Source organism: Mandrillus leucophaeus, unplaced genomic scaffold, assembly GCF_000951045.1.
Source record: "Mandrillus leucophaeus isolate KB7577 unplaced genomic scaffold, Mleu.le_1.0 Scaffold1297, whole genome shotgun sequence".
In the NCBI taxonomy this organism is placed as follows: Eukaryota; Metazoa; Chordata; class Mammalia; order Primates; family Cercopithecidae; genus Mandrillus; species Mandrillus leucophaeus.
This window is the reverse complement of record NW_012101251.1, coordinates 585,514-611,720: the sequence shown is the minus strand read 5'-3', so window position 1 is coordinate 611,720 and position 26,207 is coordinate 585,514. Positions and strand designations below refer to the sequence as shown.

General features: G+C 43.6%; 1 protein-coding gene across 2 annotated transcripts in view; it reads right to left on the bottom strand.

Moving 5' to 3' along the window:
* The window catches only part of PHC2 (polyhomeotic homolog 2 (Drosophila)), a 111,559-nt gene that overhangs the window by 55,573 nt on the left and 29,779 nt on the right, over positions 1–26,207 (bottom strand). The window contains exon 1 of one of the 2 annotated variants that reach the window (XM_011972536.1): positions 13,607–13,742. The exons of the other annotated variant lie outside the window; for it this stretch is intronic. The gene's annotated coding sequence lies outside the window, so the exon portion shown is untranslated. Of the gene's footprint in view, positions 1–13,606; positions 13,743–26,207 lie in introns of those variants that run through there. 2 annotated transcript variants of the gene reach the window in all.

The following is a 26,207-nucleotide window of genomic DNA, read 5'->3' as shown; positions in this document are numbered from 1 at the left end:
TTTTCTGTGTCAGTAGTTTTGGATTCCCCAGTCCCTGGTTTTCCCACTCTTTCCCTGCCCCTGGTCCCTGCCCTCTCTCACACCTGTGGCCACGCTCCCTTTCACCACTGATTTCTCAGAGCTGCTCATTGGGTGGGCCCATCCTCAGTGTGCTCACCCTCCCTCACTATGCCTTGGCTCTCTCGAATACAAGCACGTCCTCCCCTCCCTCTTGCCCCGCCGTGATTGATCCAGACTGGTAGTTCTATTTCCCTCTAATGAGCTCTCTCCCCTACTCTTGACCTTCTTGCTGCCTCCCGGGTTGCTCGCCCTTGACCAGTCTCCCTCTGCCTCTGGCTCCCTGTGGCTCTCCCAAGTGCCCGCACCCTTGCTGCACATGCTCCAGCTCTCTCTCCTGTCGCTTATGGTCTCCCCCTCTCTGAGCATCTGCCATCCCAGGCTTGATCAGCAGGTCTCTTTAATTCACACACACACTCTCTCTTACTCCCTGGATAGCGCATGCTTGTATTGCTCTCTGTCCCCAGTTTGCCCCTCTGTTCTAGCTCACACTTTTGATAGCTGTGGCTGTCTTTTGAGTGTGCTCTCTCACTCTCTTGACTGCTCTCTCTCTCAAATACTCATGTAAAGGATAGAGGAATAAAGGTCAGAATATGACTAGATTTTAAGTGTGCAATTCAGTACCATCAACTACACTCACACTGTTGTGCAATCATCACCACCATCTATTCCCAGAACTTTCTCATTACCCAAAACAGAAACTCTATGACCATTAAGCAATAGCTCCTCAGTGCCCCTTGTCCCCTGCCTATCCCCTAACCTCTAATCTACTTTCATTCTCTATGAATTTGCCCGTTCTAGATAGGTCATTTAAGTGGAAGCAGACAATATTTGTCCTTTTGTGTCTGACTTGTTTCACTTAACATAATGTTTTCAAAGTTCATTCATGTTATAGCATGTATGAGAATTTCTTTCCCTTTGATAGCTGAATAGTATTCCATTGGATACCTACGTACACACCACATTGTGTTTGTTCATCTGTTGATGAACGCTTGGGTGGTTTCCACCTTTTGGCTACTGTGAATAATGTTGCAGTGGAATGAACGTGGCAATATAAGGGTTATATGCCACGGACTGTTTGAGTCCCTGCTTCTATTCTGTTGGGTGTAACCTAGCAGTGAAATCTCTGGGTCATATGTTATTCCATGTTTGGCATGTGAATATCCATTTGTCCCTGCATCATGTGTTGAATTACCCCTGTTCTTGGGCCCGCCCAGTGCCCCCAACCCCCAAGCTACTCCATGTAGTATGTGAAACCCTCCATGATCTGACCCATTTTGCCTTCCTGGCCTCATTTTCCACACTTCCACTGTCTCTGGTCTCAGCATTATGACCAAGGTGCCCAGGTCGTTTGAAATTTGGGTGCCTTGCTACTTCCTACCTCTGTGGTTTTTACTGCTGTGGTTTCACTCACACTATTCCCCTCCCCTGAAATGCCTTCCTTCAACTTTTCATGTAACCAACTCCTTAGATCTTCAAAACTCTTGAGTCTGTCTTGTGAAATATGCATTGAATGCAACCCCCTCAACCCTTCTCCTCTTGCTTCCTTCAAATTAGGTTCCAATGTCTTCATTTAAGCCATCCAGCTGGATGGCTGCTCCCAGAGCACTCTGTGCCTGGCTCTCTCCTAGCACTTACAATGTAGCCTTACAAGAAAGTGATTCGCTTGGGGGTGGGATTATGTCATATTTTCCCTTAATACCTTGTGCTTCATTCCATAGATGTTTGTTGAATAAAATTGCTTGAAATGCACCATACTCCATCCCACTCCTCATCTGAAAGCTTAATCTCTACCTCGTCCACAAATTTCTCACCAACTAGTTTAAAACATCAACTAGCTGTGATTTCACTTCAGTAGCTTCCATCAATGGTGTCTATACTAATAATAGTGATTATTTATTGAGCACTTACTACTGGTAAGCACTACTGTGGGCACTATCACAGATGCTATGACTTCCCTTATGGTGTGGGTATGATTATCCCAATTTTGTCAATGAGAAATATATCTAAGCAATTTATGTAAGGTCATTACAGAACTGGGATTCAAAACCAGGTCTGACTTCAAAGCCAGAGTGCTTCCCGTGATACTCTCTGCAACTTCACCTTGAGCCATTATTTCAACCACACTGGGCAAAGTCCATGTCAAAACATACTTGATTTTCAGTTGAAAACAAACTGAGACCTCTGAATGTAATTCCCTAATTGTTAATTAATGTCCATTTATACTTACAAAATATTCTCTGTATGTAATGTGTATATAAAGGGTAATATGCATGTGTACCCATCAACCAGTGTGAGAAATCGAACATTACCATCATCTCCCTTGTTTTCCCTTGCAAGAATGGAGACCCAGTGTGGGGGAGGTAAGTGACTTGGGGTGATATGGCTCCCCTGATTCTCATCCAGTGCCATGGAAGGCACCTCAGGAAACCTCCTGCCCGCATGGTGGTAGCGACTTATCAATGAGAGAGGTGAAGCTTGCCCTGCAGAGAAAGCAGAAGCTAGGGTCCTGCCATATGTCACTTTATTATTGCTCTCCTAGTTGAAGGGAACTTGAGTTGGAAGGAAACACAATTAGGAAGTGTCCCATATAACAGCTTTAAAATTTTTTTTCCTATAGTTCCCCTTTTGAACCAGAGCTTTCGTATCTTCCCCCTCCCACCTTCCTTCCGCTCAAAGTTCTGGCTGCTGGGGAGTAGCGGAGGCATTTTGGAGTCTCAGTGAGGGCTACTGCGGCATCTGTGGACTCTCCTTACATCCTTCCCTCTGGTGACCTACATTAGAAAATCTGAATCCTTAAACTTTCACAGTATCTAGGCTTTCAGCATTCTACCCACCCCTTTTCAATTTCCTTTGAATTCCTACTCTTATTTTTCCCTTCTCTTCCTTCTAACTAGTTCCGTATTTCTTCCCCAAGGCCACCCATCCCTGTGGACTCCCATTATAAATCACAGCCAAATCTCATTAATGGCTAACATCCAGAGCTAGAAGTCTGTTTTTCTCTGGGTTCCCACTCACTGTGTGGTTTTGTATAAGTCCCCGTTCTGAAGGGCTGTGATTCCTATTTCAGTCACTTCTCCGCTCCTAACTGCAAGGGGCCACTTTGAATGATGTGCGGACTATAACTGGCTTGGATAGTGATCTTATTACAGGTCTCTGCTGCCCACAGGGCCTGAGACCAGCAGCTGGAGAAACGCTGATGGTTCTGCCCTCCCAGGAGCCGCCAAGTCTACGAAACACTAGGCCTTTGTCCCCAGTGTCAGGGAAATCCATTTGCTGTGGATTACGGCTGTGACAGAGGTTCCGGGAAAGCAGAGGGGAAGGATACTGAAAACCACTCTCCAAATCTAGCCTAAAGCCCTGGGGTAAGGCAGGGTGAGGTTTTTCCTAATGGTATCAGAGCTGGGCAGGAAATGAGAAGTCTAGTCAGTCCCATCGTGGCTGCTGGTATTATCATGTGGCGGCTTGGTACGGAGAGTCTGAAGAGATGCGTGAACGTATTCCTTTGCTGTGGCTCTGCTTCTCCTCTCTGGTTGCCTCTCCGCCAGAGGCATAAGGCAGTAACAACAGAAGATTCAGACTCCCTAGACTTAGGGGGCCTGGGGAAGGCCTCCTTGCACCTCCCAGCTGCTGCATGAACGTAAGTGTCCTGATTTGTTCCAGTCTGAAGCACGGACTCACTGGAAGCAGCCCAAATGGATGCAGGTCAAACTGTCTCAAAAGGTCCATCCCTCACCCCTGTCCTCTGCATGTTGCCACCTTTAGTGTCTCTAGAAACCAAAGTAAGTAAATGAAGGCCAACGAAAATAGAAGTGAAGGATGATGAATTGAAGCTGGTCATATAGTCCTAGCAATCCAAATAGAATGATTTCATTGTGAAGCAAAACACTATAAATGTAAATGAATAAACTCTTTCTGAAACCTTACTGTTTTCTTCCTAATTTATAAAAGGCAGGTTATATCAAGGATTTCTATTACAAGCTGGTGCTGGTTGGCTGAAGAATATGAGGAGGAAAAAGAAGGATTTGCTGTCCTTTGGAAGGGATGTACAGTGAAAGCCACATTGTGCAGACGCTGAGTGCTTGGGGACAGGGGATGGATGAGTTCGTCTAGACTCGGGCAGCTCTGTACTCACTGCTGTAAGGCAGGGCAAAATACATTCTGTGTCTTCTATGGGCCCCTAATCAAATACAAGTCGTGTCCTTATAAAAGAATGCCATGTGAAGACACAGGCACACACAGGCAGAAGCCAGCCATGTGAAGATGGAGGCAGGCAAAGGAGCTATGCTGCCACCAGCCAAAGAACACCTGCAGTCACCAGAAGCTAGGAAGAGGCGAGAAAGGACTTCAGGGGAGCATGGCCCTGCCGACACCTGGATTTCATACTTCCAGCCTCCAGAACGGTAACACGATACATTTGTGTTGTTTTAAGCCACCCAGTTTGTGGTAATTTGTTAAGGCGGCCTTAGGGAACTATTATGCTGCCTGATACTCAACCTGACCAGCCTAAAAAGGTCAACTGAAACTAATGGTAAAAAAAGGGTGCAAAGGCATTAAAAACAGCCTTGTTAATATAACAGCTTTGCATGCTCCAAGGCAAGGCTTCTCAAAAATGTGGTCCCTTGGCAACTCTCCAAAAATGCAAATTTTCAGGCGCCACTTCAGACCTATGGAATCAGAAATTCTGGGAGTGGGGCTCGGCAGCCTGTGTTCTCACAGCCTTCTGGGAGATTCTGATGCCTATGAAGTATAAGAGCCACTGCTTTAAGGGGCAATTTGAATATGAGATTTAAAAGGGGCAGTCACCATTCATGCCCTAAGATGGTCATAATGAAGTCCCTGCTAAAAGGGACTAGAATTTGAGATGGGAAGAGTTACCAAACATAGTTTCTTCCCTGCTGAAGCCTCAAAATACCTCCACATGGAAAGAAGACAATCTTGGCAGCACTCAGTTTAGGGATCTTCCTGTTTCTCTCTAGCTTCATTGCCTACCACGTGGCCCACACAGCTGATTCCAGAATTAGTCACATGCTGTCTCATCCCTTGCCCAGACCTCTCCCTCTGCCTGGGCCACTCCCCAGGCCCCTCACTCCCCATCTCCCTGGCCGGAGCGCATTTACCCTTTGCAGTTCAGCTGTAACATCTGCTCCTCTTAGGGACTTCCTTTTTGTACCCCAGCCTGGATTTGGTGCCTTCTGCTGAGCTTAATAGCATGGCAGGACAGCTGATTTTATTCACTAGGCAGTGATTCCATTAGTTTTAGATTCCTAATGCCTAACATGGTGCTGAGCCAGCAACAGTAAGATTTTATTAATGAGGAATGAATAAAGCTTGAAGCTCTTTGGGAAGCTCTTCACCTCCTGATGAGGAACCTGAGGTTAAGATACTGAAGCATGCTGTGGAAATACCATGTTATCTGAGAAGGGACCTTTGAAACTATTAGTAGCCATTAGCACCTTTACTCAAATTTGTGTGTCCAGATGGCTATTCTCAATAGGGCCCAGGACAGGTAAATTTTGATTTGGGAATGGAGTGGGAGGGGAAAATGAAAGATGAGTGGTGTTGGAGCGATGAGTATGGGACTGTGGTCACTGCAAAGAGCAGATGTAGATGGTCCTGGCCGGAAGGCCGGGACTAGACCCAGCCATACATTGACCAGGTGAGAGCTAGGCAGCAGCATTATGTGGAGATGATAATACCTCACCCCGACCTCCCAGAGCTTCTGGAAAATGAAACAACATAGATAGGAGAAAGCATTTCAGAAACAAAAATCACAAACGCAAAGTATCGTGAGAGAGGGTTTAGAAAAGGGGAGAGAGGCTGGGCGCGGTGGTTCAAGCCTGTAATCCCAGCACTTTGAGAGGCCGAGACGGGCGGATCACGAGGTCAGGAGATCAAGACCATCCTGGCTAACCCGGTGAAACCCCATCTCTACTAAAAAATACAAAAAACTAGCCGGGCGAGGTGGCGGGCGCCTGTAGTTCCAGCTACTCGGGAGGCTGAGGCAGGAGAATGGCGTGAACCCGGGAGGCGGAGCTTGCAGTGAGCCGAGATCCGGCCACTGCACTCCAGCCTGGGCGACAGAGCAGACTCCGTCTCAAAAAAAAAAAAAAGAAAAGGGGAGAGACGTTCTACTCCATAAAAATGAGCAAACATTGCCAGGGCAGAATGCAACCCTGGCCAAGTTACTTAACCTCTCTGCACCTCATTTGCCTCTTCTGTAAAATGGACAAGAGTGCAGACTTCATTGGTTTTAAATAATAGGTAAAACAATGCATTTAAAATATCCAGCACAGCTTAAGCATGGATTACAAAGAGAGTACATTAAGGTAGGATAGAAGGTGACTTTTTTTCCCTCAGAGAAAAAAGATACTATAATTTCCTTCAATAAACTCAAAGTTAGATTTTGAAACCAGCTGGTCTTGGGTTATATTTGGAGACCTACTGGTCTCAGGCCCTGTGGGCAACAGAGACCTGTAATAAGATCACTATCCAAGCCAGTTATAGTCAGCACTGGTTATAGTCAGTGTTCTCAGTTCTAGTTACTTTTTTGCGTCTAGTAACAGAGTAAATTTTTTTTTTTTTGAGACAGTCTTGTTGTGTCGCCTAGGCTGGAGTGCAGTGGCGTGATCTCAGCTCACCGCAACCTCTGTCTCCCAGGTTCATGCGATTCTCCTGCCTCAGCCTCCTGAGTAGCTGGGATTACAGGCCTGCACCACCACACCCAGCTAATTTTTGTACTTTTAGTAGAGACAGAGTTTCACTATGTTGGCCAGGCTGGTTTTGAACTCCTGGCCTCAGGTGATCCGCCCGCCTCGGCCTCCCAAAGTGCTGGGATTACAGGCGTGAGCCACTGCTCCGGGCCCAGAGTAAATTTTTTTTGTGCTATAATCTCAGTCAGCTCTTCCTTGTTTAGCCTTTGTAATGGTATGCATTTTGGGGATTTGTACAAAGAAATCTCAGTAGCCAAGGCCACAAAAAAGACTGCTATAAAAAAAAGACCCCTGGCCAGGTGTGGTGGCTCACACTTGTAATCCCAGCATTTTGGGAGGCCAAGGCGGGCGGATCACGAGGTCAGGAGTTCAAGACCAGCCTGGCCAACATAGTGAAACCCCGTCTCTACTAAAAATACAAAAATTAGCCAGCCGTGGTAGCAGGCACCTGTAATCATCCCAGCTACTCATGAGGCTGAGGCAGGAAAATCACTTGAACCCAGGAGGTGGAGGTTGCAGTGAGCCGAGACTGTGCCATTGTACTCCAGCCTGGGCGACAGAGTGAGACTCTTTCTCAAAAAAAAAAAAGACCTCTACAAAAATCTCTCCAAGCTGGGTGTGGTGACGCACACCTGTAATCCCTGCTATCCAAACTGAGATGGGAAGACTGCTTGAGCACAGGAGTTCACAACCAGCCAGGGCAACATAGTGAGAACCCATCTTAAAAACAAAATCTCTCCATACTAAATCTCCCCATGGAGCACACACACACAGCACAGACACTCAAAGTGTACATATTAAAAGCACATAGCACACATACAATAGGCACACATGGTGCACATAGCGTGCACACAGCATACAGTGCACACACAGTGCACACACAAAGTGCACATAGCATATACACAAAGCACACAGCAGTGTACACACACATCACACAGTGTGCACACACACACCCTGCACACATACAAAGCACACACACAGCACACGCAGCACACATGCACATGTGCACATAACACATATACAGAGCTGCTATTTCTAGAGCTGGCCACTTTCTGCTGCTCCTGCTCAGCCTTGAACTGGCCTGATGGTTAAACCGTAGTACGCTGGCCATTCTGCCACTGCTATGTCCTGACAAGTATGACTAGGCCAACACAGGGATCATGGGAAATGGCTAATTATCAGGCTTTCAGAATAAAGTTCAAGGGCCTAAACACTTACCTAGAAATTTTTTACTGACCTTTTTCTCTTCTTCCACCCCTGAAATTGGGCTGTATCTTAGGCCTACCAGTGGCCCTACAGGTACCACTTAATTGTTTGTAACACTGGGGTCAAGGATTTTGCTGACTTTCATGAACACTAGCATTGAGAGTGCCCTAGAGAAGCAGTGACTGTACTGGGTGCCCTGTTTTCCTGTGAAGATCTGAGCATGCTCCCCCCAGAGCTTCTTCCAAGGATACAGCCTGCCTCCCTTGGAGTTTCCCTTTACATCCCCTATAAGGAGACTAAGGGAATGGGGCTTTAAGCACTTTGATATATTCTGAAGAGAGACTGCCAGGGATAGATGGGGTGTCTCCCACCACAAGGGCCTTAATTAGGTATGTAGATGGTCTTTTATCCATTAGGAGGCCAGTGTTCTCAGGCCAGCCACTGGTAAATGATAATAATTCTTGCCGTTTATTGCTCGCTCAGGGACATGATCTCATTTATTCCTCACAACCACTCTCTGGTACAGAGATTACTTCCTCATTTTTCTCACAAGACAATTGAGGTTCATAGAGGCCCTGTAACTTATCGGAGCCCCAGAGCTAGCAAATGGCAGGTGTAGGATGGGAAACAAAGGTTTCAAAGTCCATGCACAAGAGGCAGAATTACTTGTGCTTATTCCAGTCCAGGCCTCTGTGGGCCAGTCAGTTCTTATGAAGTTCAGTTGGCTCCCATAGCCTTCTGTTTACTAGCCTGTCTCACAAGAGTCATCTCCCGCAGCAGCGTCAGTCTAAGGCAAACGTGTCAACCAGAACTCTCTCAGGCCCTGCCTGGTATCCCCGGAAACACACTCTGAGTAATAACTGGGGCATGTCTAACATTCACACGCCTTTCCTGTTCATAAGTATGTCAACATATATTATCTACACATAAGGCTGGTCCTGTTAGCAATGTTTACAAAATCATTTGCAATTATTTAATTGAAAAGTAATACAAAACAAAAACAACTGTCCCACAGGAGAGAGGGGATAGAGAATGCCCACCTTTCCTGAATGCCCACCACATGCTGGGCATAGGCTCAGGGAGGCATCATAATTTATAAGAAAGAGGAGGAACCTCATAGTTGGAGAAAACTGTCTCGATTCCTGTCTCTGTCCCAGCTAGAAGACCTGAGACAGGTTACTTAACCTCTACAGGCCTCGGTTTCCTCATCTGTGAAACAGTGCTAATGACAGCAATTTTTTTTTTTTTTTTTTGAGACGGAGTTTTGCTCTTGTTGCCCGGGTTAGAGTGCAATGGTGTGATCTTGGTTCACTGCAACCTCCGCCTCCTTGGTTCAAGCAATTCTCCTGCCTCAGCCTCACAAGTAGCTGGGATTACAGGCATGCGCCACCATGCCCAGCTAATTTTTTGCCTTTTTAATAGAGACAGAGTTTCACCATGTTGGCCAGGCTGGTCTCGAGCTCCTGACCTCAGGTGGTCCGCTCTCCTCGGCCTCCCAAAGTGCTGGGATTACAGGCATGAGCCAGCACGCCCGGCCCAATGACAGCAATTATGAAGAGTTACTGGGAAAACTAAATAAGAAAATGCAAGCACCTAAAAAATACATAGAAAGACAGCACCTAGCACCATGTGCAGCACAGATGGGCATCATTCTATCATGATCAACTCTCCTCTGCCTGATTAATCCTTCCAGCATTGCTTTAGAGCAGTGACTACATGAGGCAACAGGTTCTGAGAGGTAAAGTAACTTTTCTAAGATCATAAAACTATGAAGTGGCATAAACCAATAGAGTCTGAATCTGGAGCTCATGTCCAGGTTGTAACGTGGGAGTGCCTTGAATGTGGAGAAGGGAAGATTCTCAAACATGGGCTTTTAATCCCTTACAATTTTTGACTACACTGTTACTCCTGGCTTGGGCATAAACTTTCCACCAGGCTCCCAAAAGCCCAGGTCCTCTCAAGTCCAAGAAATGTTCTTGTTAAAAAAAAAAAAAAAAATAAATAAATAAATAAATAAACCCTCACCTACAGATGAAGTTGGAAGAAGTGACAACCAGGACAGACGTAAGCCACGGGTTGTGCATGTAGTGGCTGTGTGGCAGGGTGTGGGGGGAGCGAGAGAGACTAGAAGCTAGTTGGTGATTGCTATTACTAGACTGAATCCCCCATGCAACTCCAAGCTCTGTGCAGTAAAAGCATTTTAGAAATCCAGAGTAGTGAACGTTCAAGACACATTATTCTTGGGGATATTGTTCATGTAATGCTTCATTAGTTCTTAGGGTGTTTGGATTAATCTTAAGCCTACATTACATTATAAACAGGAGTATAACTTGAACTTCTAGCTTCCTTTCTCCACTCCTTTCCTCCATCTTCTTTGGGACAGTTCCCTTTTGAAGGCCTCGTTGCTTTGGCCTAGCCACCACTTAGAGGGCTCAGCCCTTCCCAGGACACTTCCTCCTGCTTGCTTCTGCCCTAGCAACTTGTCCTGGCAGCTGTTTCATAGCTCTGGAATCACAAAGCAATTCCAGAGTCCCCTGGGCCTAGCTCTGGGGCCTCCTTACTCTCATTTGCTCCAAATAATAGCCTTTAATTGCTATTAACATTCCTTTCAAGCAGAAACATAGCATGCACATCTGTGGTCAGCCTGTGATCTACTGTGACCACTGGCCTTTTGCTTCCTGCCATATTTGGAATGTTCTGTTCCATTTTATACTCATAAGTTTGCCTTTCCTCTGTTAGCATACATCTTGGTCTTTAGCTTCTTGTATTTCTAACCTGTTCCCTATTTGCAGGGGAAAGTTATCTAAATTTTCCTTTATCCAAATAGGTTCCCCTCAACCTTCCATTCTTTCCAGTCAAGCATAACTCTGCCCTACTTCTTTTATCATATTTATAAAATGTAGGTAGCTAATTTTGAAATTAAAGTATGCAGAACTAGGACTACAGGGTGGAAATTATAAGAAGATAGATTTCAACTGAATAGAAAAAAAGTGCTTCCTAACAACTGGAGCTGTTTAAAAAGTAGAGTGGGGCTGGCTGTGAGGAAGCAAGTTCCTAGTCGGTGGAGGTGTTCAAGCAGAGGCTGGGCAACCACGGGGCAGGTGGAATTCGTGCAGCATCACCACTAGGGGTTCTTTTAACCACAGTAGTATATAATTACATGAAAACTTTTTACTGGACATCAGAAATCCACCTGAACTTTTAAGCTTTTTGCTTATTTTTAACTTATCCATTTATGGACTTTTTCAATACTAATCTTGTTTTTCAAGCTGCAGGGCAGCTCCCAACTGCTTTTCACCATTTTAGTTACTGGAGTAAATTCCATTAGTATGAACTTCTGGATGCCCATCATCTACTTAAGGTGGAGAGAAACATTGTTCTTATTTTAAGGATAGGACAGCCACAAAGTGGTCAAGTATAAAAGTCCATCTCTTTTGGATTCCCACAACACTTGTCAGCTGTACAACCACCACCATCCGCCCCTTCCCATATTTACTGAACAATTACTGTATGTTTGGGACTGAATGCAATACAAACATGACTCAGATATTGACTCTGTTTTTAAGAAGTTAACAGTTTAAGAGGAAACATAAGAAAAGTACATAAATAAATATAACAGGAGCAGCACTTTTTTTTTCTCTGTAAAGTATCTAGTTAGGCCTTGTAGAGTATCTAGGTTAGGCCTGGTAGACCACATATGGTCTCTGCTGCATCTTCTTCTTCAGTTCCTCACCCCCTTCAACCATTAAACAAATGCAAATACTACTCTTAGTTTGAGGGCCTTACATAAACACTCTGTGGCCTGGATTTGGCCCTTAGTTTGTGCACTCCTGAAATGCAGTCAGCCGTCAAGTGATAACTTTCACTTGCATCAGCTAAAGTTTCATGTGGGGTGGATCTTTAAAGACGGGTTTGATTGGGACTTTGGAAACGGGGAGGGTGCTTTCTAAGTGGAATGAGATCATGCTCATTACACATTGTCCCATCTTTTCTATTCTTAGAGCAGAGATTTTCAAAGAGTGAGATCTTATTAAAAATGCAAATTTTCAGGTCCACAGTGGTTCTCAGACTTGAGCGTATATCAAAATCACCTGGAGGGTTTGTTAAAACAGATTGCTGGGCCCCACCCATCCCCAGACTTCTGAGGCTTCTGGTACCGGGACCACACTTTGAGAACCACTGTCTTGGAGAATGGTGGGGAAGCAGAAGTGAAAGAGAGATTGTTCTCTATTTTAATGTTTGAGAACTAAAAGGTAATGAAAGTCACCACTGGAGACAGAAGAGGAAGATGATCTGCACTTCAAGTCCTAAAGGCTTTGCAGAGCATCAAGTTCATTCCATTTAGAACATGTACTCAGAAAAGGGATTTGAGCCACTGTACGTTAGTGATGGCTTTTTTCCTTCAGGGCAGGAGCTTTGAGCCTTGTTAGGCTCACCCATTGGAGACAGCAAATCGCTGTAGGGGACTGCATGCTTGGAAAGATCTTTTCTTCTGAGTCTTGGTTATTGGCACATACTCTGTCTTGCTTCTGATATATCTGCATATTTTTTACCACTCCTACAAAATGGTCCCCTCTGCATCATGCCTAATACTATTCCCTTTGATCAGGCAAAAAAAAAAAAAAAAAAAAGGCAATGCTCCTATTTTATCATTTAAATTAAATAGCTTCCAAAAATTCAGATGTGATGCTCAAAGAGGCTGAGCTGAGGAGACGGAAGAAGGGAAAGACAAGCCAGAGAGAGTACACAGAAGAATCTCGGAGGAGGCGATGGGTAATCAGACACACAAGGAGTCGTTAATCTGGCAGACAATGAATGGCAAAAGGCAATTAGCTTGGCTGGGTTTGTAGCAAGCCAATGAAGTATGCTGTATTGCAACTGAGGCTCTAGTGTAAGGGCAGGGTCATTGCTAGGGAACTCAAAAGGAAGGCAAGATAAGGGAGGTTAGAGGCGAGAAAGCCATCTGGGGCTAGCACAGAGGGAAAGGAAAGTGCTCAGGGTCTTCATGGATATTCATTACCCAGTGGAAGCATCCAGGTGTGGCGTGTACTTGCCAGAGCTCTGCACGCTGTTATTCAGGACACAATCTTGAAAATGAACTAGGTGCTTCAGCTGTGTGCACACATGCGTGCACACACACACACACACATGCACATACACATATGCTCTCTTTAGACTGCTGCCTCTTCATCCACCTGTCTAGTCTATGAGGTCCTAACATGAGGACCACATGCTAAACACTGGCGGAGTCATAAGAGACACAGTTCTAAACTTCAGTTTATGGGCTTCCTATCTTAAAGCATGCTTGATTTTTCTGTCACGCCTCATTTACATGCGCATTCTCATGTTCTGTTCCTTGCAGGTGCTCTACAGCCATACTAATGGATTCTTACCTGCCTATATACATTCTCCAGACACACTCATTTATTCACTTCGCTAGAGTCATTCCCACATATTAAATACTACATCTTGCTTCTAAAAAGCACTTCAAATCTAAAAGTTGCTTCTATTATAGCTCCTGTTCCTGCTGTCTGCAGGGCCCTCCTAGCTTTGCCATTGTTATAAAAAAGAAAATGTACCAATATTGGTTTGACTGAGTAAAGAGCCCAACCCAAAGCAGATTGTCCTACCGTGGGATGCAGGTTTGTGGCTGTGGTGTCCCCGCCTTCAAGATCATCCCATTTATCTGTCTTTGTTCCACTCCCTCTCTCTTCCTGCACAACACTGCAATCACACACATACTCCGTGTTGGGGGAAAAAAAAAAAAAAAGGACAGCCTAATTTCCTGATGATTATGTTGTTACCTAGCAACAGCCAATCAGGGGCTGGGCTTTTTGCCTGCAGTATTTCATGCAAATAGTTTGGAGAAATTGCAGGGTAACCCAGGCTGCTTAGTCTGTCTTCTCAGGGGACACATTACAGAATAAACCAACCCAAAAGGGGACTATTGAAGCCAGGCACATGCTTCAGATAGCAGGCCATCTGATCTCTTCCCTTGTCCCCTCTATCCTGTACCCCCTTACAAAAGCATGAGAGTTCCACAGACAGACACTCAGGGAGGTCATAAACTTGAAAAGAAGCTCGTTAGCAGCCATCATTTTCCCTGGATCTTTGTTAGTTATCACTGATAACTGGTGCCCAGAACAACCTCGAATACTCTGAAAACCCTACCTTCCTAGGAAAGCAAATAATGCATGCTGCATGCTCAGTAGTTGTCTGGGAGGGTGTGAAGGAGAATCCTCAGCCTTCCTGTTTAGAAATGAGCTAAAGCCTGGCACTTCTACCCTGATTTAGAAGCCTCATCTGTGCCCATGCTGGCCTCAAGTGCATTCTTTCTGGTGCTGACTGGAAAATCCTCATTTAAATGGTTGAACAAAACAATGAGAGAAGCCACATCACTTATAAGACCTTTTTTTTTCTTCCAATAAGTTCTGAGTATTTGATATAAATCTTGTCAGGAGCCACACACACCAACTTTCTGTGCTCAGGGACCAGTGCAGTCTGTGTGGACCAGAACCATATGAAGTGGACTCAGAAGACAGTCTCCGAGCCTGTCTCCTCAGAATGAGCAGACCAGGCTTCGGATGGTAGGTTGCTTTTACTGTCATTGTTGTTATTGACTCGATGCTCAGTAATCCAGAGCCAATAAAGGCAAGAATAAACTATGACCTCAGCTGCTGCACAGCTCTTCACTGTTCTCTTAATACCAACTCTAACCAGCAGTCTTGCAAAGATGTGTTGTGGGTTACATGGGGACAATGAAGAGATGGATCAGCCCACGTCACCATCAGGAATGGAAAACCAATTCAAAATCCCTATCCTACTGATTTGGAGTTTTACATACTTGTAAGACAAGAGGTAATTATACTCTAATCATTACAGGAAGTGGTGACAGCTCTCCAACCTCTGACATTCACGGCCTCACATCCAGAACCATATTATGAAACCAAAGAAAAGAACTGTCAATCTGCCTTTGTTCAGAAAGGCAGAGTTAAGGAATCTCATGTATCCTGGGGGTTGGGGAGGGCAATGGATAACTCTATTTCCACTCCTGTCCTATAGTAAATTTCAGAAAATTTTTGAGTCAGGTGCTTTTATCTTCATAGCCTTGGAATACCTAATAGAAACCATATTTTACACAAAAGGACACTGATGAGTAACTTGCTCAAACTTATACAGTTACAAAGTGGCAAAACTGGGATTAAAAAGCAGATCTTTTGACTTAGGTGGATTCTGATGTCCAAATAATCCAAAAACACCAACAAGTCTTTATAGCAGTGAAAGAAAAAAAAAAACAGTAAAGGAAAAACGGGAACAGCAACAGAAAGCCAGTTTTCAAAGTAAAAAACAAAAAAAAGTCAATGTTTTGCACTTATCATAGGCACCAAATGTCTTTAAACTAGAGTTAAATGTTAAACCTTCAGTGACTCTCCTCCAGCTGCAAATCAGAACCACAGCAGTGCATGTCGGAAACACCAATGCCTGGGCCCCACTCCTGATCAAGTAATTAACTAAGAATTTTTTGGTAGGGGGAGCAGAGAGGCAATGTTTTTATTTTATTTTATTTTTTTTGAGACAAGGTCTCACTCTGTCACCTAGGCTGGAGTACAGTGGTACAGTTGTGGTACAGTTATGGCTCACTGCAGCCTGGAACTCCTAGGCTCAGGTGATTCTCCTGCCTCAGCCTCCGAAGTACAGGCACACACCACTGCACCTGACTAATTTTTAAATTTTTTTGTAAAGATAGCATTTTGCTTCCCTGCCCAGGCTGGTCTTGAACTACTGGATCCAAGTGATTCTTCTGCCTTGGCCTCCCAAAGTGTTGGGATTATAGGCATGAGCCATCACGCCCAGACGAAACAGCAGTTTTAAACCACTTCCCAGGAATAGCACAACCACTTTGGAAATCAGTCTGGCAATTTCTTAGAAAACTAAACATTAATCTACCCTATAACCCAGAAATTCCATCCTTAGGAATTCACTCAAGCAAAATGAAAACATATGTTCATAAAAAGTCTTGTACAAATACGTTCATAGCAGCTTTATTCATAATAGCCCCCAAATCTGTGGTATATCCACACAACGGAATGCTATTCATCAATAAAGAGAAATAAAATATTAATATGTACAACAACATGGATGAATTTAAAAATACTATGCTGAATAAAAGAAGCCTTATACAAGGGTACATACTGTATGGTTCTACTTATACGGAGTTCTCAGAATAAAGTTAATCTATGATAGAAAAAAATCAGAGCAGTGGTTGCCTCTGTGGGGTAAGGGGTGGGGAATGGCAGGGAAAGGGGAAGAGGGAATTTCTGTGGTGATGTTGATAGGGATTTGTACTACATCAATGTATGCCTCTATCAAAATTTACAGAATAGCGTTCTTCAAATTTGTGCATTTTGTTGTATATACATTTTACCTTAAGAGAAAAATAAATAAATAAATAAATATTGAACTCTAGTTAATGATATACCTACTGAAGTGTTTAGGACTGAAGTATCCTGATGCCTGCAATTTATTGTGAAACGCATTAAGAAAAGATGAACTGATGATGGATAGGGGGATGGACAGTTAGACAGATACATGATAAGGCAAGTATGGTAAAATGTTAATTGTAGAATCCGGACAGGATACATGTGACATTCACTGTATACTTATTTCAACTTTTTGGTATGTTCAGAACTTTTCATAAGAAAACTCGGGGACAAATTACCAGTGATTCCAATGAGCAGACATCGGGGTAAAAGACAAATTTCCATTATCTTAGTTGAAAAGTGTGAAATGGATACTACGGTGCCCCTAAATCTCCAGAGATAATTGCAATCACACCTTTCCCCTCTCCTTCAAAATATCTGAAACACTGGAATAAATGTCCAGATTGAAACAAGACTTCCTAGTACTAGGCTAAATCATACAGAAACGCTATGGCCTACTTCTCACTGGACTTATGTAGGACACATCATTTAACATATGGACTCGTGGGACAAAATATTTGAAATTAGGACAGTTGTGGAAATTTTGGGCAATATGGTATCTATAATGCTTTAGAATTAAAAAATCTTAAGCCAACCTCAGTAGGTGTGACAGTAAAGTATGAATTCACCACTCCGTCTATGGCTTAAGAGCCCCTATTTAGCCCCTGCTTCTCCTCCAGGGTTCGTATCCCTAGTCTTCTCAGAGCCTGTTGTTTTCTGTAGCTCCGTTTCCCCCATGGTGGGCCACAGATCCACAGGGCTAATGCAAGATCAGGTATTTGGAGAGTGAGAAGCTGGCGTGTGGTACCTCAAAGGATCTGAATGGACAGTTGATTTTAATGGGGTGCGGAAGGCTGAGGGGAGGGGTAAAAGGGGAAATAATGCAGTCAAGTGCAATCTGGGGCCCTTATTCCCCGAGATGCCCCATTTATTCTGCATAATTGCTTCATTTCCACTGCCAGTGCATCTCAGAATGAATTTCATTACCATTGCCTTGGATATCATATTGATTACCAGTTTCATCGATTGCTATCTTGCTAATTAGCATATAAATTAGCCATTTGGGGGAGGCATTAGGCAAAATTGAATTTTCTCCTTAATCTTCTTTCGGAAGGTAAATGAAAATGGATGTGGCCTGTTAAAGCCCATGGCTTTCCTCTGACACAATCTAAGTGCTGTTCACAGTCAAGGAACCCTCTCGTATGGGGAGAGAGCGGCTTGTGGAAGAAGGCTTCCTGCCCCACTGCCCCATAACTGATAGAGCTGTGGTCAGAATCCTTGAAGGGTTTTCACAAAAATTGGAGGTATAGGATTTGCAAGCTGAGATGCGTTTCTTTGGAGGAGACACTCTGAGCTGATGGACAGCAGTGTCCGCCTCCCACACAGACACAAGAGGAGGCCCCATGGTACAGCACTTCCTGCGGTGTTCACTTTCAAGGCTGAAATGGAGAATGCCACTCGCTCTTTGGTTTAGAGTTAACACGAGAAGCCTAGAATCAGATGGTCTGTGGGAAGGCCTGCTCTGCCTCTTATCAGCTGTGTAATCTTGAGCACGTTCACCTCTCTAAGCCTTAGTTTCCTCATCTGTGAAATGGGGATAATCACAACATCTACTTCACTGAGTAGCTGGGAGGATTAAGAGAGGAACCATATATTCAGAGCATTCCGCACAGGGTCTGGCAGCAGCACCATCACCAGGCACCAGAGGCCAAATAAAAATCTTAGGAAATTGAATGCCAGCGTTCTCCAGAGGGAGCTGCTCAGCTCTGAAGTAAACATTACCAGGTGCTTAGTCCTGGGACCAGGTCACAGGCCAGTAGTTGAGGGCCACTTCTTGAGTCTTTGGAGCATGTTGAAAATGCAGAATCTTGGGCCCCACCCCAGATCTGCTGAATCTGAATCTGCATTGTAACGAGATCCCCTGGGTCACTCACATGCACATTAAAGCTTAAGAGGAATTGTTTTGAGCCATCCTCTTTTTTTTTTTTTTTTTTTTTTTTGAGACAGAGTCTTGCTTGCTGTGTCGCCCAGGCTGGACTGCAATGGCGCGATCTCGGCTCACTCCAAGCTCCGTCTCCTGGGTTCACACCATTCTCCTGCCTCAGCCTCCTGAGTAGCTGGGACTACAGGCGCCTGCCACCACACCCGGCTAATTTTTTGTATTTTTGTAGTAGAGACGGGGTTTCACTGTGTTAGCCAGGATGGTCTCGATCTCCTGACCTTGTGATCCGCCCACCTCGGCCTCCCAAAGTAGTGGGATTACAGGCATGAGCCACTACGCCTGGCCTTGAGCCGCCCTCTTAATTATAATCTTACCCTGTTAGACAAGGAAGGGACTTGGCAGAAAGGTTAAGTAACTTGCTTACAGGCCATCCATAGCAGAGACCAGATGAGGCCTCAGTCTCCTGACTCTGAGACTGGTCCAGATTCAGCCATGGCCTTCCTAAGTCTGTTCCTCTGGCAGCACAGCAGCTCTGCCTCTTTGTTTGGGGTGGTCTCAGTGGGTGGTTTTGACCCTGCCTCAGGATACATCCACCATGCACTTTGAAAGGAGGAGATATTCCTTTGGAATATTGTAGAGGGTTATGAAGCCTGGTTACCAGGATGACCTCTGCAGAGAATACTGATGCGAGAGAGGAAAATGCCCTTGATGACCTCTGCAAATGCTTGCCTGCCCTTTGAACTCGGAATGCTTCAGATAAGGATACACAAGAAATCGCTGACAGTGATGCCTCCCGGGGAGTAGAGAGAGGCATGCTTTTCACTGTATATTCTTCTGTATCTTTTGGACTTTGTTTCCTGTGCATGAAAAAAATACTTAAAAATTAATTGTTAAATAATATTAACAAGAATGCCTCAGATAGATTGCATCTAAAACCAAGACCCCATGTGGCTCTGCCATTAGATCATCTAGCCCTGCTTATGATAGCACTGAACTGAAAAGCATTGTGGAAAGGCTCTGAGGCTGGAGTACAGATGTAGACTCTGGTCTTGCTTCAGCACTATCAGATTCCTCAGTAGGATGTGAGTGCTTTGCAACATTTTAAATGACATTAAGTAAGTGTAATTATGATTTAAACCCTACCTCTAGCCCCACTAAATCACAGCCACAGGAAGGGGAGTACTTTTGTCTAATAGGCTTCCCCTAGATTTGGAATAACCAATCGAAATGGCACTAAGCTTGTTACAAATGTAATATGCATAATCCCATTGTTAAGTACATGTTACTTAATGTATAGCTTAGCTGAGAGGATATATACCAAATGTTAATAATGGCTGCTTTGGGTGATAGTGTTACTGTTGATTTTTATTTTCTCATTTGTCCTTTTCTTTATTTTCCAAATGTCTATATATCTTAAAGTATCTAGGCTTGAACACTACAGTATTCTTAGCACAAAACATAAGGGAAAGGATGCTCACTTCCCATCAGAACATTCATTCAGAAGCTGGTAGTGCAGTTGTGCCCACATTGGCCCTCTGCATTGAAGTACCTGCTGAACCAGGGGTTGCAGGCATTCTTGGTTTCCCAAAGCTATATTCTAGTAGATCCAGGGACTTTTTGGTATTTTTTCAGAGCTAGAAAGCACGCGCAGATGGGAGGCACTGGTTTCTAGGATGGCTTCACAACAGAGGGCAGAGCTGGCTAAAGTCAATTCCTGACTCAGACATTGACCATGAAGTGTTCTTGGGGCAAGTCCAGTCGACCTCAATAGCCTTGCTGATTGTTGCTTGGAGGGTAGGTGAAAAAGACATGGTTTCTGCCTACAGGCAGTCTGGTTCCAGAGTTCAAGGACTTTTATAGTATTGGAAGAACAATGAAACTATATACAAGGCAAAATGCAAAAAAATTCTACTACAGATGTACAAAGTGAACAGTAGAGCAAAGCAGTGTGTGGGGCTGGGGTATTCAGGCCTGAATAGGATCCACCTCTGTGCTGCACTATGAGTGTGACTAGGACAAGGTGCTGTACTACATTGAGTCACCGTTTCTTGTCTTTAAAGTAGAAATAACAACCCCTGAAGGGACCCTACAAGAAAGAAAGAGGATGTGTGTAAGATTTCTAGAATAGTACTCACACACGGCAGGTGCCCTACAAAAGGTGCTGGAAGTATTATTACTTTGGACACTGAGCTCACAAGGGCCACATTATAGTCACATTATCATTATCACTGCCCCCATTTGGAAAAAGTTCTAAAGAGCCACAGATTTATAGATGAACGGATTCCAAAAAGCTCCAAGTTCTTGGCTCCACGTTTTCCTGTCAGATGCCATGTGAACAGGTCAGTCTTCTTATTTGCTACAACAGACTTAAGCATCTTGCCATTGGAGATGTGCCTAGCATAGAAGGAGCCTGCTTAGCCTCTGGACATGTTTTCTTGTTTTCCAGGCCTTCACATAATCTAATGTGTGGCTTATGTTTCAGGACCATGACTCAATCCACTCTTTTGAAATTTCTATAGCAAGGCCCCTCCACCAGTCACTGAATTTGGCAGAGAAGCCCGGTGCTACTAGAGGGACAGGGAACAATCGGAAATAAAGGAATAGAAGTTATAATCCCTGACCCCAAGTGACTTTAGGTAGGAATGCTCAAGAGACTGGCAGGGGCGGTGGAGGTGGGGGAGCTTTAAAATATTTACAAAATAAAATCAAGTGAATGTAAGTAATTCACAGTTATATCTAATTTCCATAGAAACTATGTTTCTGGAAATTGATAGGTCAGTATTTTCATTTACAAGGCACTGGGGACTCTTAGAAATCAGTAAGAAAGATATAACTTAGTAGAAAACAGGCAAAGGATATGAGCAAGTAGTTCATTATTATTTGTAAAAAATATATATTATTTGTAAAAAATTATTAATATATATTATTTTTTGTAAAAAAAATAAGTGATAAACCTATAAAAGGATTTTAACCTCATTCATATCTAAAAAGATGCAGGTCAAACTAAGTATAAGATTGGTAAACATTTAGAAATTTGATAATACTGAGGGCTGATGTAAGGTAATATACTTCTTATACTGCTGGTAAGAATGTAATTTGGAATATCTGTTTCAGAGGGCAATTTGGCAACATTTTTAGCTGCATACTCTTTGACCCAACAATTCTGTTCATAGGAGTTTGCACTCAGGGATACACATCCCCCAAGTTATTTTAAGATCTATGTACAAGGATATTTACCACTGCATTGTTTGTTATAGCAAAAACCTGGAAACAAATCAAGTATTTATCAGTAATGCAGTACTAGGAATAATAATAGCAGCAAAGACAAGAATGAAAATGCTAGCAGTTAACATTTATTAAGCACTTACTATGTGGCAGCCAGGCTCTAATGTCTGACATGAATTATCTCATTTAATCTTCACAACAATTCCATGTCATAGGCATTGCTACTTTGACCTTATTATAAATGTGGAAAATGAGACTCACAGAGGTTAAGATACTGGTCTAAAGTCATATAGAAGGTGTCAGAGCAGGATTCCGGGACAGGCAGTCTGCTTCCAGAACTCAAGCTCTTAACCACTATCACACACACTCATTCATATCCACATCTGTACGTATGCACATAACTGAATACTCTGAAGCAGTTAAAATAGTATAGTAAGTATAAAAGCATAAAAGAGTAAGAATTGTACATGTTGACAGGAAAGATCTCTGAGGTATATTATTAACTGAAAAGATCCATGTTGGAAAAATGTGCTTCAGATAGCTGCCCTTTGTGTTAGTAAAAAAGGAGGTATGTCAGTGCATCATCATCTCATTCTTGTCTACATTAAAAAATAATAAATAAATAAATAAATAAAAGCATTAAAGGAATTGTCTGAAGGTTAACAGATTCCAGTGCAATTATAAATATTTTTGTAATATAAAAATTATATCCATCTTGGACCAGGTGTGGTAGCTCACGTCTGTAATCCTAGCACTTTGAGAGGCCGAGATGGGCGAATCATAAGGTCAGGAAATCGAGACCATCCTGGCTAACACAGTGAAACTCCGTCTCTACTAAAAATACAAAAAATTAGCTGGGTGTGGTGGCGGGCGCCTGTTGTCCTGGCTACTCAGGAGGCTGAGGCAGGAGAATTGCTTGAACCTGGGAGGTGGAGGTTGCAGTGAACCGAGGTTGCACCACTGCACTCCAGCCTGGGCAACAGAGCAAGACTCTGCCCCTAAATAAATAAATAAATAAATAATATCCATCTTATTTGTGTGGTGGGGGTGGCAGTGGTGAATGTGCACTTTAATAGTGGTATTCCTAAATAACACTATTTCCTTAGCATAGTGAGAGAATGGGAGTTGAAAGAATGAGGGAGAAATAAAAACTAAATCTAGAACTAGGGTTGGGCTTCAAAAAACTGTTACTGAATCTTGAAGGCCAAGTCTAGTTCTAGATTTATTTTTTGTTTTTTTGGGAAGCCTCCTGAGCCAGATGAGGCTCAGAGACTCCCCCAGTTCTAGATTTAAAGTGTAACACAGAAATACTGTGGGTTTGTTTATAGAAACGAGTGACTGATTTGTTTATTGAAATAAGTGAGTGATATGATCCCACTTTTTAGAGGCCCTTTGTTTCCTTTTAACCATAAATAACTGCATACTGCTAATTACTTTAGATTTTAAAAATGCCTTTGTAACAACAGGAAGGAGGTAAAGCCATTGACAGGTGGTGATACTGTTAATTGTATCCAAGGATGATCACTTTTTTTTTTGAGGAAAACTTTCCCAATGGCCACATGTGGGATGGAACAAAGCTGCAGAAACATAGGAAGAACATGTGCAGATGTCACAGTAGCCATCTGAGCAGGAGGTCTGTAAAGGCTGGGCCATCTGCAGGATGTGGAGTGTGTCAGGAAATGTGGCGTGGGTAATGTGTATCTGCCTGAATGGAGTTTAAGTCATGTCATGGCTCTTCATGCATCTGGCAGCTACTTGTACAATATATATTCTCTCCAATCTTGGGCATCCTGATTGCTACCACTAGGCCCTCATCGTAATGTGGCTGAGTAAATGCAATGGCCTTCTAATAGGTTTTCCTTCTTTCTGGTGTCACTTTCCCTCTAACTCATCATTCCCAGCTCCACCAGTTTAATCTTTCTATAACGCTGGTTTTATAGTCCATTCCCTTAATTAAAGACCTTAATGGTTAACTTTTTAGAAAAGATTCATGCAACTTAGTGTGATAGTCACTGCTCTCTAATTGGCTCCACTTATCCACCATTCCTGTTCATTCATTCAACAATGCATTGCACATCAACCATGTGCCAGGCACCGTTCTTGACACTAGGGATACAGCAGTGAACAAAACAGACCAAGTCCCTTCCTTGTGGCATTTACATTCTAGTTGGGGGAGACAGAAAATGAATATCAGGTGTGTTAAATGCTTGAAGAACAGTAAAGCAGGGCCAAGGGGACAGGGTGCTGGCATGGTAGGAGAGGTTGCTATTATATAGGGTAGTCATCGAATGACTCTCCAGTAAGAAACCTTGGGGCAGAAACCTGAAAGAAATGAGGGAGTGAGCCATGTAGCTATTTGGGCCAAGTGCATGCCAGGCAAAGAAAAGAAGAGCTATAAAGGCCCTGAGGTGGGAACATGTTTCGTGTGTTCAAAGAATAGTAAAGACCCCAGTATGACTGAAGTCGGGTTGAATGAGGTATGGTGCAGATTGCATCATGCGGGCCAGTGATTCTCAACTGAGGGCAGTTTTACCTCCTAAGGGACATTTGGCAATATCTGGAGACATTTTTGATTGTCACAGCTAGGGGTGGCATGCCATAGAAACGAGTAGGTGGAGGCCTATAATGTTGTTAAACATCCTGCAATGCACAGGACACCGCCCCCCCGCCCCCCACTCCGACAATAAAGTTAACTGGCCCCAAATGTCAGTAGTATCAAGGTTGAGAAACCCTGATGTAGGGTCTTGTGGGCCACTATAGGGACTTCAGCTTTCCTCCATGTGAGATGGAAAGCTGTTAGAGGGTTGGGAGTAAAGGGGTGACATCAACTAACTTCCTTTTTAAAAGTATCACTCTGGATGATACGACATGGAGTATCACAGAGATACATGGAGAAGACGCTGTAGAAGGGAGAGCTGAGGCAGAGACTTGGGAGGCTTTTGCAACAATCTGGATACTTTATCTAGATAGGCAAGAGATATGTTAGTTTGAACTAGGGTGCTGTGATAAAGGTAGTAAGAAGTTGTCTGATTCTAAATGTATTTTGAAGATTGAGCTGATAGGATTTGCTGATTTCATCAAAATGGACACTAAGCTTTCTTACACTGCCACCCATATGTCATGCTCATTCCTGACTTTTTTCTTGCTATTCCCCTTCTCCTGCCCTGGTATGGCTTTTCTTATTTGTGCAAAGTCTATTCAGTCTGGATTTCAAGATTTTAACCAAGAGCCTTCCTTAACTATAGGTCTCTTCTGCAAAGACACCTATAGCTTTTCTAGTCCATACAACCTAATTTAACCCTCAATATTCTTTTCAAATATGTGATAAGATGCTATACTTTATGGTGAAAACTGACAGGGCACCTGCTATCTCCACTGCATTAATGTTGTAATGGAAATCCTAGCTATCACAGTAGGGCAAGAAAAAGAATTCGAGTGGATAAAGTAAAAATATAGGGAAAGAAGAAACAAATTGTCATTATTTGCAAATTACATAATTTATATACAAATATATTCTGATTAGATTTACAGTTAAATGATTAGAACTAATAAGAGTTTTACAAATTTCTGGCTACAAAGTCAATATGTAAAAACCAAATGTATTTCTATGTATTAGCAATAAAGAGTTAAAATGAAATTTTGAAAACTACACTGTGGCCAGGTGTGGTGGCTCACACCTGCAATCTCAGCTACTTGGGAGGCTGAAGTGGGAGCATCGCTTGAGGCCAGGGGATTGAGACCAGCCTGAGCAGTGTAACAGGACCCTGTCTCTAATGAATTTTTTTAAAGAACTTTAGCTAGGTGTGGTGGCCGACACCTTTAGTCCCAACTACTTGGGTGGCTGAGGGGGGAGGATTGAGCGAGCCCAGGAATTAGAGGCTGCAGTAAGCTATGCTCACATCTCACATCATTGCACTCCAGCCTATATGGCAGAGTGAGACTCTGTCTCTTAGGAAACAAACAAACAAACAAAAACCTATGCAATAAAAAGGATGAAGTATAGCCTGGTGCAGTGGCTCATGCCTGTAATCCCAGCACTTTGGGAGGCCAAGGCGGGTGGATCACGAGATCAGGAGATCAAGACCATCCTGGCTAATATGGTGAAACCCCATCTCTACTAAAAATACAAAAAATTAGCCGGGCATGGTGGCAGGTGCCTGTAGTCTCAGCTACTCAGGAGGCTGAGGCGGGAGAATGACGTGAACCCGGGAGGCAGAGTTTGCAGTGATCTGAGACTGTGCCACTGTACTCCAACCTGGGCGACAGAGTGAGACTCCATCTCAAAAAAAAAAAAAAAAAAAAAAAGGAACTGTAGGTGGGCAGGGCAGCAGCACAATTGCCCCTCACTGTCAAGGTAATGGGAATGGCCCTTTGAAGAAACTGCTGCATTTATATAGATTCTGCAGGACAGCCCTGTGTATGAATCAGGGGTGATGCTGCCCACCCTACCAGGCAAGTAACAGCTGTATTTCTGGTGTGACTGCTAGCCCACCCTCTGTTTGCATGACTCCTTTGCTTTGCAAACTGTTTAGAGCCAGGCGTGGTGGATCACCCCTGTAATCCCAGCACTTTGGGAGGCTGAGG